Source organism: Phacochoerus africanus, chromosome 10 (genome assembly GCF_016906955.1).
Source record: "Phacochoerus africanus isolate WHEZ1 chromosome 10, ROS_Pafr_v1, whole genome shotgun sequence".
Lineage (NCBI taxonomy): Eukaryota > Metazoa > Chordata > Mammalia > Artiodactyla > Suidae > Phacochoerus > Phacochoerus africanus.
The window spans coordinates 4,685,808-4,698,499 of record NC_062553.1 but is presented as its reverse complement, the minus strand read 5'-3'; the positions used below and the strand labels follow the sequence as shown (position 1 = coordinate 4,698,499).

The following is a 12,692-nucleotide window of genomic DNA, read 5'->3' as shown; positions in this document are numbered from 1 at the left end:
TCTCCTCTCTCCTCTCTTCTAGAGGAGGGGCCTCTGAGTTTTATTGAGCACCTACCATATGCAAGGGTCTAGGCGTGCACTATTTATTTTCACACATTATATTCTGCTCTCAGTAGATGCCACCTCTGTTTTCAGGCTGGACCACTGCTCAAGTTAACTTCCAGGAAGTGGCCATGCTGGGATTCGACCTCAGATTTGTCTGCGTCCTCTTTAGATCATCTCCTCTTCTCCAGAGCAGTAATCCCAGTGGAACAGAGAGAGGCAGGTAGGACACAAGCTGGGCTCTAAGTTAGGAAGGACACCCATCCGCCTCCAGGGAGGCCCAGGGGAGCAGCATCTGGCAGAGGCCAGCAGAGGAAAGCCCAGGCCACCTAAGCAAACGGCGGTGGCCTTCCCCACCCTGTCCTCTGACTGGTCTCAGTCCTCCAGGGAAGCAGGGCTCATAAGTGAATTAAATCATGACATCTGGCGGAGGACAAGCCTCCAGCTCATCCTGTCGGAAGAGGAAGCCTTCCAGGGTGATGACAGAGAGCAGAGGGGGGCCACGTCGGATGGCAGCGGGAGGGAGGACAGAAGATACCACTCAGCTCTGATGCCTATTCGCCATCAGGACCTTTTTTTTTTTGGCCAACAGTGAAAACCCAGATTTTTAAAAAATTAGTTGAGGGAAAGGGAACCATCATTTATTCTTAGGTGCATAACACTCTTAGCAAATAGGTGAGGCCAATAGTGGATAATTACCCTTGTTTGGAATATAAGGAAAGAGGTTCAGAGAAGTAAAGCAAGCAAAAGGCAGAGATACAGTTTACATTTAGGTCCGTTTGATCCCAAAAGGTCTGCTCTTCTCTGATGCCTCCAAATCAGTTCATAGGGGTTGTGGTGGGCATAATAACGCCCCTTTCTGGAAGAGGTTCACCCCCTCATCCCTAGAACCTGCGTGCATGTTCCCTTAGAGGGCAAAAGCTAACTGGCAGCAGCGAGAAAGTTCAGGATCTTGAGATGGGGAGATGATCCAGGTCGGCCCGAATGGAATCACGGGGGGTCCTTTTAAGTGAAAGAGGGGAGGCGGCAGGAAGGGCAGGGGCAGCCTCAGAGAAGGAGAGGTGGCAACAGAAGCAGGTGCCAGAGCCAGAGTGAGATTTCAAGAGGCAATGAGGCTGGCTTTGAAGACAGAGGAAGCGAGCCTGAGCCAAAGAATGCAGGCAGCTTCTAGAAGCTGGAAAAGGCGAGGAAGCCGATTCTCCCCTTGAGTCTCCAGAAGGAACACAGACCTGCTGATACCTTGGTTTTAGCCCAGCGACACCCATTTCGGACTTCCAGTCTCCGGAACTGTCAGATAATAAATGTGTGTTGTCTTAAACCCCTCAATTCATGGCAATTTGTTATAGCAAAAAAATGGTAAACCCATCCAGGCATATAATGGGTCATACAAGACATCGCTTCATTACTTGTGCGAAGTGGATTTGACTTCTGAGAAGATTGTTCCCCACCAAAACACAGGAGTCTTGGAATTACTGCCTTTTCCATTGTGTCAGGGTCTGTAACCTTTTGTAATGAACCATCAATAAGTTAAACATTCAAAAGGGAAAAAAACTTTAATTGTGAAAAAGGATACATTTTAATGTACAAAATTTCACAAATTATACATATAACTAACATAGAAAAATACATCTTGGTAACAAGAGAAAATGCCAGCCTATTTTACACAAGACTGAGCCATCATTACAAATCTTGAAAACCCAGAAAGGAGTATAGAGCCCAGTTCCCAACTGCTCAGGAATCTGATGGGCTTCTCCAAGGACAGGTCACTCTGTTCATTTCACTGCAGGCAGCAGTGTGGGGACAGCCACTGCTCCAGGACCCATGGGAGGGGAGGGTCCCACGACAGAGCATCCAAAAGGAAGAGGGGTCTGCCTATATTTTTAGACCACTCCTGTGTGAACCGATGCTTCAAACTGAAAGGAGGGCAGAACATTGGCAGAGCTGCCCAAATTCTGACCCTGTGTTTATTAATAGAGACGTGTGATATTGGAGTCCTTTTAGGTTCATGCAACTGCAAGGTGTAGACTTATTGTGCATTTGGGATCCAGTGGGAACGTATACAATTTCCAAACGGATGTCTTTGCGTCACAGCCTTCGTGTGACATCTGCCCAGGATTCAACCGGGAAGAGTGAGGAGACCAAGAAGGTTCTGCCAAAATGAACTCACAAGCCTCCTGCATCACCCTGGCCGGTGACACTCACGTTCATTCCCCACTTCACCAGCAAAAGTTGGTTGTGCCAACCTGAACACTGGGAGCTCATTGCAGTCACCCACCTGAGGTCGGGGGTTCATGCCCCACCCGTGCATTGAAAGGTGTCTGGGCCCATTTCAAAAGGTTGAGGGAAGTTTCTTAACATCTGCAGAGCACGCATACATGCTGAGTGCTTTAGAAAACATGTGCTAGCTCATTAAGGCTCACACCTTCCCAGATGTTTCTGTGAGGACATTAGGACTGTGAGAGGTAAGCCTTCTGCCCACGCTTGCGCAACCAGTTGGTGGCAGAGTCACAGTTTGAACCCCATGTATCTGGCCCCTAATCCATCCTCCAAACTCTGTGAGAGGCAGAACCCATCCTTGTCCCAACACAAAGTCTAGTAGTTAATAGTGATAACGTCACTGCCCGGAGACTTATTGCTCCTCTCACTTCCACTGTCATATTTGCAAACGCGGTATTGTATGACTTTACTATAAAGAGAAAATATTGATCCAGAGAGGATACCAATTTTTCAGCCATTTTCAACAAACCTACTCATCTCTTTTTCTCTTCCTTCGTTCCATCACCTTTGGGCATAGCCTGATGATGTTTTTCAGACAAAAAGAATGGTATTCGAAAACCCTATTTTGATGGTATCAGTTCTTCCAGGAGCCTTCCCCTGACTCTGTGTAATACATTTATGCTGAAGATGCAGACGTCAGACTTGGATGGGAGCTGTGCTTGCTGAAACCAGAGTAGGATTTGGGGAAAATCAAACGGGATAAAGGAAACCCAATCCTTCCATCCTAAGCCTATTGACTTTTCCGAAGCAGCTTTAGGTCCGTGGTATGCATCCTCTTTTCCTAGAAATTCTCAGAAAACAGAAAAGAGGACTAAATACATCAGCAAACCCCAGGGGGTTCTTCTTCTCTGCCTCCTTAAGATACAAGAGAATTTCCAAAAAGAGTCATTTCAAAGCTAAGTAGGAACACAGTCGGCCATTGGTACAAATGTTGAATAGAAATCTGCCTCTGTTTGCTTACATAACCAGTCGATCTACATATCGTACTGGACTTAAAATATCCCTTTCTGAAAGATTCCAGGATGCAAGCAACTGCTCCCAAGAGGTCTGCTTTGTGTGCCTATTGCATGACTCAATTGTATAATCTGAACTTATCTTTGGCTGAGCCATGATCAGCCACCAAGGGCTTGGCATCTGTGGAGCGGAATGCTACAGCATACCACGTGCTTCGTTTTCATAGGTTTCACAAGCTTCTTCAAAGGGCCCCTAAAGGTGAAGCTACAGAGCCAACTTGTGGTCAAAACACTCCAAAGATGAGATGGTTCATCCTGTTAACTCTGAGGACACATTTCTTTCCTAGCAAGGAGCAAACATAAATGAGTCAGACGCAAAAGAAACCCACAGGGGCATCTGGGTATTTAATTCACACGGAGGATGGGAGGATGAAAAGGGACTGAGAAACTACAGTCTGGAGGTTCTCCCCCTGGCTGCCCAGGAGAATTCCTGGGGGTACTTTAAAGAGCCCTGCCTGGGACCCACTCAGAATAACCTGAACTAAGTGTCCTGGAGAGGGAGCCGGGCATTGGATTGCTAGCTGCTCTCCCGGGGAACAGGTCACTCAGGTGAAGAATCCTCACTCCACTATATCCTCCAGGTGGCCTTCGGCAGGGCTCCCGTGACGCCCTCCCACCCCCACCCCTGACTCCCAGCCCAAAGCCCTTCCCCCTGCAAGGCACCGACTTGAATCCAGAAAAAGAGGCTGAAGAAAATATGTCAGAAATGTCTAGCACCCTATTCTCAGAGGTTGACTGAGTTCTCAAAAAGTTTCTCTTTCCAGCCCTGGGAATTTCACCCTGCAATTAAACAAGAGCTGTGACTCTCTTAAAAGACGCTTACCAGCCTGAATGTAAAAAAGCCCCTCTCGGGGTTTATGAAGTTTGCTCAACAAAGTGCTGAGTAAAACAGAAAGAAAGGAACTCAGCTTTGAAAGGATTTGGGCTCCAGGTCCTCTGCCATGATGGGTAACTAAGCTCCTACGTTAATCTCATTACAGAGTGCTTCATAAACTTTGGATCAGCTTTGCCGCTGGATTTGCACACGGGGAAACGAGCGCAGGGAAGGCTGCGGAGGGGTGGATTTAAACTGCAATCACCTCAGCCTCGCAGAGAAGTAGGTGTTTTCCTGATAACTTGGGAGTCACGGCTTCCCCAGAGAGAAATGTGGGGAAAAGATTCTTTGATCTAATAAACGTTGCTAAGTGATGCCAGACTTGGAATCATTAGAAAATGAATGACATCAGACCCAGATTGAGAATTCCAAATCAGAAGGACCCGCATGGTGGCACCGTTGGAGAACCCCGCCTAAGAGAGCAGAACCAGATTCAGCTCCGTCTGCGATCAGGAGGCTGTGTGACCATGGGCGTGTCACTTACCCTCTCTGGGCTTCAGGTGCCTCACCTAGAAAATGAGACAAGGCAGGGGTGCTGGTCCTAGAGGAAATCTCTAGCTCTACCAATGGATGCTTCCAAGTCTATTATCTGCATTCCTGCACCGCTGGCCTGCCTGGGAAGAGCAGAGGCAGGACCCCTCTGAGCAGTGAGGGCAGAGTGCAGCCCACCTCGGCCTGCATGTCGCCCCTGCTGCCACACCTCTGGTGAACCTATTTTAAGAGCACTGCCTAGCAGTTCGCGGGGAAACGTTGCCATGCCAACTCGCTGGCTGTGGCTAATCACAATCTATGAATGCGCAGCACAACCATCTGACAAGCGGCTCTCCTCTCCCTCAGCCTGGAGATGGTCCCAGATGGTCATGAGACAGACCACCTTGCTCCTAGTGGCACACAGGACGTACACAATGGCTGCGCATGGAGTTAATGACATGAATGTACGACATGAAAGTGCCACACTGAGGTCTGCCCGTCCAGAGTAGCTGTTAACCCCTGGCATTTTATTGCCCCATTTGCCAGGTGATTCAACTGAGGAGGGGAAGTGACTTTCCCACGATCTCGGGGCTAAGACGTTGCAGAACCCGGACTCCAGCCCACTGATTCTGTTTTCAACTCTCATACCTCTCTTCGTAGGTCTCTCATCTCAGCCGCCTACGAAGGTCAAATCCTGTATATTTACGCCGAACTTGAGAGTTGACCAAGCGCCTTTCCCATGCATCTTCCTGTTTCACCCCAAGCCGAAAGGTAAGGAGGCGGGGCTCTGCCGGGCCCACACCTGGCCTCTTAGGGTTTGGGGGTACCGTGTGCTGGACTGCTCCACTCAGGAGGGTCTCAATGACCCCCAAGGGGCTCAGAGGCCTCCTGCAGGGACTCTGGGAAGGACCGAGGTAGCAAGCAGCAGAGTGGGTAGGAAGCCCAGTGGTGGGCGATGGTAGGGGCCCGGGACCAGCAGGCCACCTGGGGCTGGCGGAGGAGCAGGCAACACGCACCCAGCAACAGAGATGAGGCTTGAAGGAGAAGCCAGGGCCCCGGGGAAAGCCAGCTCAAAGGAGGCACTTCATGAGTGGTTATCGACCGACCAGATGACCGATTGACGGCTACAACTCATCACGGGAGCAGGAATTGGGTCTGTTGGTTCTCTCTTGTAACCCCAGGGCCATAGCGGCGCCTGGCACTTAGGGCTGGTTGGATGAAGGAGGCCATCCCAGTGAAAGACACACCTCAACCCCAAGAACATGCGAACCCAGGAACACTCCCATGGGAGGCTAGAAACCATATTTTTCCTCTTTTTTTTTTTTTTTTTCTCCAAAAGGTTTGGAAAACACGCCACCCTTTTAACCTCAGAGAGACTTCTGCCTGGGAAAAGAATGAAGTGAAATAAACTTTGTTGAGGGCCTGTGATCAACCAGGCACCTCCCCTTTGTCACCCACCTGGTGCTGCTGAGGGAGGTGCTAGGGGCTGGCGGGGGGATCTAGGGGGCTAGTGGGAACAAGGGGCCAGGGTTGCAGTCTGGGAAGAAGGAAAGGCGCTGGAGACGATGGGGTGGTGATGGTTGCATACCGATGTGAAGATACTCAATGCCAGGGAACCGGGCATTTAAAAACGATTAGATGGCCTGTTTCCTCCTATGCGTATTTTAACCACAATTTAAAAAAAAAAAAAAAAACATCGGCTAAACAAGATGTGTTTTTGAGCCCAGTCTGGCCTGAGGGCTGCCTGAGTGACCACAGGAGACGGGAAACTCTCTGAGATCGGACCCCACCCACCAGCCACCGTCCTGCCATCGTCCCCTTGGCTGCCCGAGCAAGAGAGCTTACAAGGAGTTCTTTTCAAAAGGTGTGCACCCTCTCAGTCTGAGCAGAGGCTCTTAACTGCTGGGCAAAAGCCGTGGATACGGGGCTGTGGTACTTCAGGCAGCTTGGGTGCTTTGGTTATTGGGGGCGGGGGGCAATCCGTGGACACAGCTGCCCGGAGTGACTTATGTTTCGCAAAGAAGAAATGTCCTCTTACTGTGGAAGCAAGAAGGAGGCTGGCTTCGGGACCTTCCCAGGCGGCCAGAGCCCATCCTGCAACAAGAACCCAGGCCACGTTAGTGGCCGCAGAAAGCGCCTCCTCTGCTGGAGGATATGACGAGGGAGGGGCTCGTCAGGGGTCCGAGCTGACGGGGACACCGGACGGCAGGCAGTTACACCCATTTTACAGATGAGGCACAGAGGCCCGGGGAAGCCAAGGGATGGCCTCAAAGTCACCAGCCAGTGAGAGGCAGAGCTGGGTCTCTGGGTTCCTCAACAGAGTCCTTTCCTTCCAGACGTGGGGTACTTGACCTTTGGTGGGCTCCCAGTCTCACCAGAGAGGCCAGTGAACTCCACGGCCCCTCCTCCCAGGAGCGTGCTCACACACCCCATTTTTTAGCACAGGCTGGCCCACAGGGAGCTCGATAATAGCGAGGTGACTGCTCAGATTTCTTTTAAGCCATGATTGTGCCAGGTCCCGCATCACCCATCTTGGGCAGAACAGGAAGGCATGCTTGTGGCAGAGAGCCCTGCCCAGCAGACATCAGCACGCACGGGAGAGGGGCAGGGTCGCGTTTACCCAGCGCCAATGATCCCAGGCACCGGGGAAGAAGCATCTTCGTGTTCAGGGCGCCTTTTGCAGCTCACTCAGTCGTTGGAATGAAACTGTCAAGTAGGCAAGCACTGGGACTCTCCAACAGACCAAGAAGCAGAAATTCCAAGGAGGTGAGCAGGCTGTGCAGGGACACAGCTGAGGAGGGGCCAAGCCAGCCAGGACCTTGGGGACTCCAGCGTGCTAGCTCCCGCCACCACCCCGTCCGTGCCCATACACATGGGCCTCCGACAGCCAGCAGCCATCACGTTGGTCCCCTGGTTGGTATGATACAGAGGAGAGACGTTCCCAAGGCTGACTTGAAATGGGAAGCTGTCGCTTGCCTTGTAGCTCAGCTCCCCAAGGGAGTGACAAATAACAGGACCCCCTGGGCTCCACTGGCTGGTTGCGAAGGATGTAAATATTTTCCAGGTTGCCGTGCTTGCCTCTGTGCTGTCTTCTTTCCTAAAACGACAACAACAAACCAGGGAGATGAGTTCTTAAAGGGACCATGCCATTGAGCATGGTTTTCTGCGTGAAGTCATCGGAACACACAAGCCCTTAAGATGCTGGGAGGCCCACTCTCTCCTCGATGTGTATGGGCTTACATCATGATAGCTGCATACAATTCCCCAGCTGCTCTCCATGAGAAATAACCTTAGGAGTTCCCACTGTGGCTCAGCGCATGAAGGACCCAGCGTCTCTATGAGGATGTGGGTTTGATCCCTGGCCTCGCTGAGTGGATTGAGGATCTGGCGTTACCATCAGTTGTGACACAGGTTGCAGATGCAGCTTGGACCCAGTGTTGCCATGGCTGTGATGTAGGCTGGCAGGTGCACCTCCAACTCAACCCCCAGCCTGGAAACTTCCATATGCCACAGGTGCAGCTGTATGAATAAATAACTAAATAAATATAACCTTAGTTTGGAATTGATAAACCATGCTCTCTTTATCTGGGGGTATTTCTGAACCTTGAAAAAATATAAGAGTTTTATGTGAAGAAGCATTTATGTGTATTTGTACTGAGAGGGTTCCTAGCTTTCATGAGACTCTCAAAGGGGCCCAGGTCCCAAAGAAGTTTAAGAACAATAGAGGCAAAGGAAGACAGAGTCTGGGGTACTCAGGACTGGGTTCTTTCACCCACTCAACAAAAAGTTATCAGGCACCTGCTGTGTCTCAGGCTCGGTGCCGGGCACTGAGGTTACACTGCCTGCTCTCACGTGGTCAAGGAGTCAGAGTGACCTAGGAATCACAAAAGCAATGTTATGTCCCAGATGTGAAGGAGGCCAGAGTGAGACAAATGCAGGGGGCGAGGAAGGAACCATCAGGCAGGTGGGGAGGGCAGCAGGAATGTGAGGGGGGAGGAGCATCCCAGGCGGAAGACTGACACAGCCTGTGCAAAGGTCCTGTGGAGAGAGGAAGGGAGCATGGGCAGCCAGCATGGGCAGACAAGAGAGGTGAGGAGAGGCAGAGAGGGAGATGAGGCTGGGAGGGTCTGCATGTGGCAGACGCTGGGCTGGAGGGAAGTGGGGGCCTCCAGTGCGGTGCTGGGACCATACAGGAAGGAACACCAACAGGAAGGAAGGACATGAAGGAGGCAGAAGAGGAGGACTGCCTGGAGATGGTGACATTTGAGTGGCATCTTAGAGATGCGCGGGAGCCTTGGAGGCAGAGGAAACAGCCTGGGCAGAAGCCAAGAGGTGTTGGCGAATGCGGGCCGGGAGGGTTCAGCAAGAATGATCACTTTGTCAAGAGGGCCTTCGTGGGTGTCGCCAGACCTCTCAGTGTATCTGGGCAGTCTGAGAGTTTACAGAAGGGGACCTCAGAAACATTAAAACCCCATCGACGAGCTGCATCCCTTTGCAGTCCCACTGTTCCTCCCATAATTGATTTCACTGAGCTGGGCTTTTAATGCCAAGAGTCTCCAGGGATGGATAATAATGGCTCACACATGGCTGGCAGCTGCACGTACAAGGACGCTGGTGAGAACACCAACCACAGCACTGCCCTGTGCGTCTCCAGATCTCACTTGCTTCAGTTATTTATTTGTGTAGGTGGCTTTTTAAGGCTGCTTTTCAAAATGTATTTATATATATATCCTGTGAGCTGCTTTCAATCCTTTTATATGAAGGCACTAAGACAATAATCCAGTTCCAATCCTTAAAGCTTTACAGGACCACTGGTATCCAAAGTTCACTCTATATCAGAATCACGTGGAGAGCTGCACAAGAATTCAGATTCCTAAGCTCAATCCCAGACTTATGGAATCAGTACCCAAGAGGTGAATCTAAGAAATCTGTGTTTTTTAATGAGTTCCATGCTCAGGCATTGGGCTGGGTGGTTTTCATACATTAAGTTCATGCATTAAGCATCTGGCATCTGGGTACTGCTGTGGGTGATGCTCCCATCTGAGGACAAAGCAGGCAGGTTAAGTCAGTGTCACTGGAAGCAAGTGAGGTTTAGTGACACCACACACAAGAAATCATCATCGCTTGCATCCATCATGCACAAAGTCGCCGCTCAGATTCTTGCACTGATCTTGCACTCCTAAAGGAGTTAATGCAACAACTCTTTCAGGATTCATGAACATATAGGTCACCTCCATAACCCACGAAGGTCACTCATAGATGAGAATTCCTGATAAAGTTACATCTGAAAAATTACAACAATTACAATGATACTCAACTCCTAAGAGATGATCGGCAGATACAACAAATTGAAGAAATCTCTGTGGGGGCATTAGATGTAAGAGAAATTCTAAAAGGGACTTTAAAATAAGGAGGCTTGCAATACTGACATAGACGTTCTATAAAGGAAAAGTAGAGTAACTGATATAAGACCTCAATCAGCAGGTTAAACAGTAGGCCAGATACAGATGAAGAGAGACTTAGTGAACTGGAAGATGAACCTGAGGAAACCACCCTGAGGAATTCAGCACAAAGAAATAAAGAAGTGAAAGGGCAGGGGTGTTAGTCTAGTTTGAGTGGTTAGAAAGGGACTTCTCGAGGAGATGATATTTGAACTAAGACCAAAATGAAAAGATATATACAGCCATGGAAAGACATGGGAGTCAAGTGTCCTAGGCAGAAGGGGCAGATATGTAAAATGCTTAAGATGGGAAAAACCTTGGCAGGAACCAGTTGGTGTGTTTGAAGAACATAAGGCAGGTTGCTATGATTCCACCAGGGGAGAAGCCATCATGGGGAAGAGGACAGTGTGATGCTGTGTGGAATGGACTTCAGCTCAGAAAGTGGCAGTGAGCAGGAGGTGTATGGCAGCTGAGGGCGAAGAGGAACTTTCTAACACTGAGAGCTAATCACTCACTCATTCATTCACTCACTTGCTTATTGGTTCATTTACTTGTTATCAAGTATATACTCTATGCCAGACCAAGAGTTCAAAGCTATGCCAAATGTTGAGATGAATAAGATCTGGCATCCTTGTCCTCAAAGACCTCTGTTGAGCGTGTAAAACAGACAGAGAAACTGTAATGTCAGACAGAATGAAATGCTAGCTTCACAGAAATCACCATGGCTGTGGAGCGTCAGGGAAGGAGTCATGAAGGTGATCAGACTGAGACATCAGGAAGCCTCTGGGAGGAAGAGTGCGCTCACTGCACTGCAAATGTGGGGCTATCAGAGGGGGCTCCCGCCTTTGGAGGAACACTTAACCAGTGGACCCTAAGGTCCCTTCCAATCCCAGAAGCGATGAGTCTATAAGACAACAGAAGGCGTTCATATGCCTTGGGGAGTTGGAGAGGACTAGGCTGCCGCTTCACCTCCTAGTCCACTGGGGGAAGCTAATGTCTGAACAGGTGACAGCAGAGATCCCAGGCAGGGAGATGATCGCATGATGGGGAGAAGGGAAGCCCTTGGGTATAAGAAAACGAGGGCAAAAATGGGGACGCCAGTCCATGCCCTACTTAGTTTCAGACCTTTGTGAAGACAAGAGCTCCTCACTGAAAGAATGCTCTCCAACAGGAGGGGCAACACAGGCATGACTGTCCTTGACACCATTCACTCAACACCCAAGGTCAAGCTGCCTTTGAGGGGAAGGGATGCATAGAGGAGATGAGGTCATACTGGGGGACCACTTTGTCACTGCCCTTTCTCTCCCTCTGATCTGTAAATCAAAGCAGGGCTGAATTGACCTACTTCCCAGATTAAATTCCTGAAAGTACAGAACTGGTATTCTCTGTTCCATCTACCTCTCCTCTGTGCTGCCATCCTGCAGCTCAGATCACTACCATTGCTTACCTGGACCATGGAGACAGCTTCCTAACCAGCCTCCCTGATGCCAGGCTGGCCCCACTCCAATCTTCTCTCCACACAGCTGCCAGAATTACTAGAAAGCTGAACACATCACGCCTTTGCTCCCACTCCCTGTCTTTCTCTGCCCTAGGATAAAGCTAAGCTCCTTGGCAAGACTTCCAGGGTCCCAGAACATCCAGCCTCACCCACCTGTCTTATCTCATCTCATGAAATTCAAATCCTTCCACTTCACACAGCAGCCACACAAATTCCTTGCACACTGAGTGCACTCTCCTTGGTCACACAAGCAGTGTTAGGTGCCTAGGGGTGGAATGCATGAGTAGGCGCTTGATGGCAAGTGCTTCTGACACTGATGGGCACGTTCACTGGGTTCTTCCTTCAACTCCATTCTCCTCCTGGTGTTTGGGGAATAGAAGCTCCATTCCACCAACGCTTCATTGGAGCAGTTCCTGGGCCAGAAATCACTTCTCTCTTCACGTGTCTCTCATCTTAATATGAAGTCCAGCTTCACAAGTGAAGCAGGTGCTCACCTCCCTGGACATGCTGGACAGTGGACTGAGGGCTCCAGATTTGCACACATGCAAAGTCTGTGCTCTCAGGAGCATGCAGGACAGGACAGAAGGACACACAGTGTCCACAGGACCATGAAGGAGCAAGTTTGGGGAAATGGAGGTGGGAAGGTTTGATGGGGGTCTTTTCCCAGAGGGATCCATGCCCCAGGTGGGAGGACCAGCAGGGGCAAAACTTGATAATCCAAGAGTTAAAGGGACGGCAACCCTGGACCACACCTACTATGTGTCAGCTACTGCCCTGAGCCCTTGACACGTATCACCATAGTGAAACCTCACAACTCCCATGATCCACGATTAGCCTTTTCCCCATTTTCAGAGGAGGACATTGAGAGGCTTAAAAGAAATATCCCCAAGATCCTACAGCAGGGTAAATGGTGGGACCGGGATTTTCAACAAGGCATTAGACTCCAGAGCCCACAAAGAAAGGCATGTGAAACGGCCCAAACAGACAAGAAACTGCTGCTGAACAGAGTGGATGCTGACAAAGGACAGATTAAATGCGGATCAATCTAATGCGATTCTCATTGAATGCAATCCAGT

The 12,692-nt window shown here is 50.0% G+C and overlaps 1 long non-coding RNA gene across 1 annotated transcript in view; it reads right to left on the bottom strand.

The window, feature by feature from the left end:
* Window positions 1-6,037: 6,037 nt before the first annotated feature.
* The window catches only part of LOC125137831 (uncharacterized), a 44,055-nt gene continuing 37,400 nt past the window's right edge, over window positions 6,038-12,692 (bottom strand). The window contains exon 3 of the long non-coding RNA XR_007137520.1: window positions 6,038-7,774. This is a non-coding gene — a long non-coding RNA (uncharacterized LOC125137831). The remainder of the gene's footprint in view (window positions 7,775-12,692) is intronic.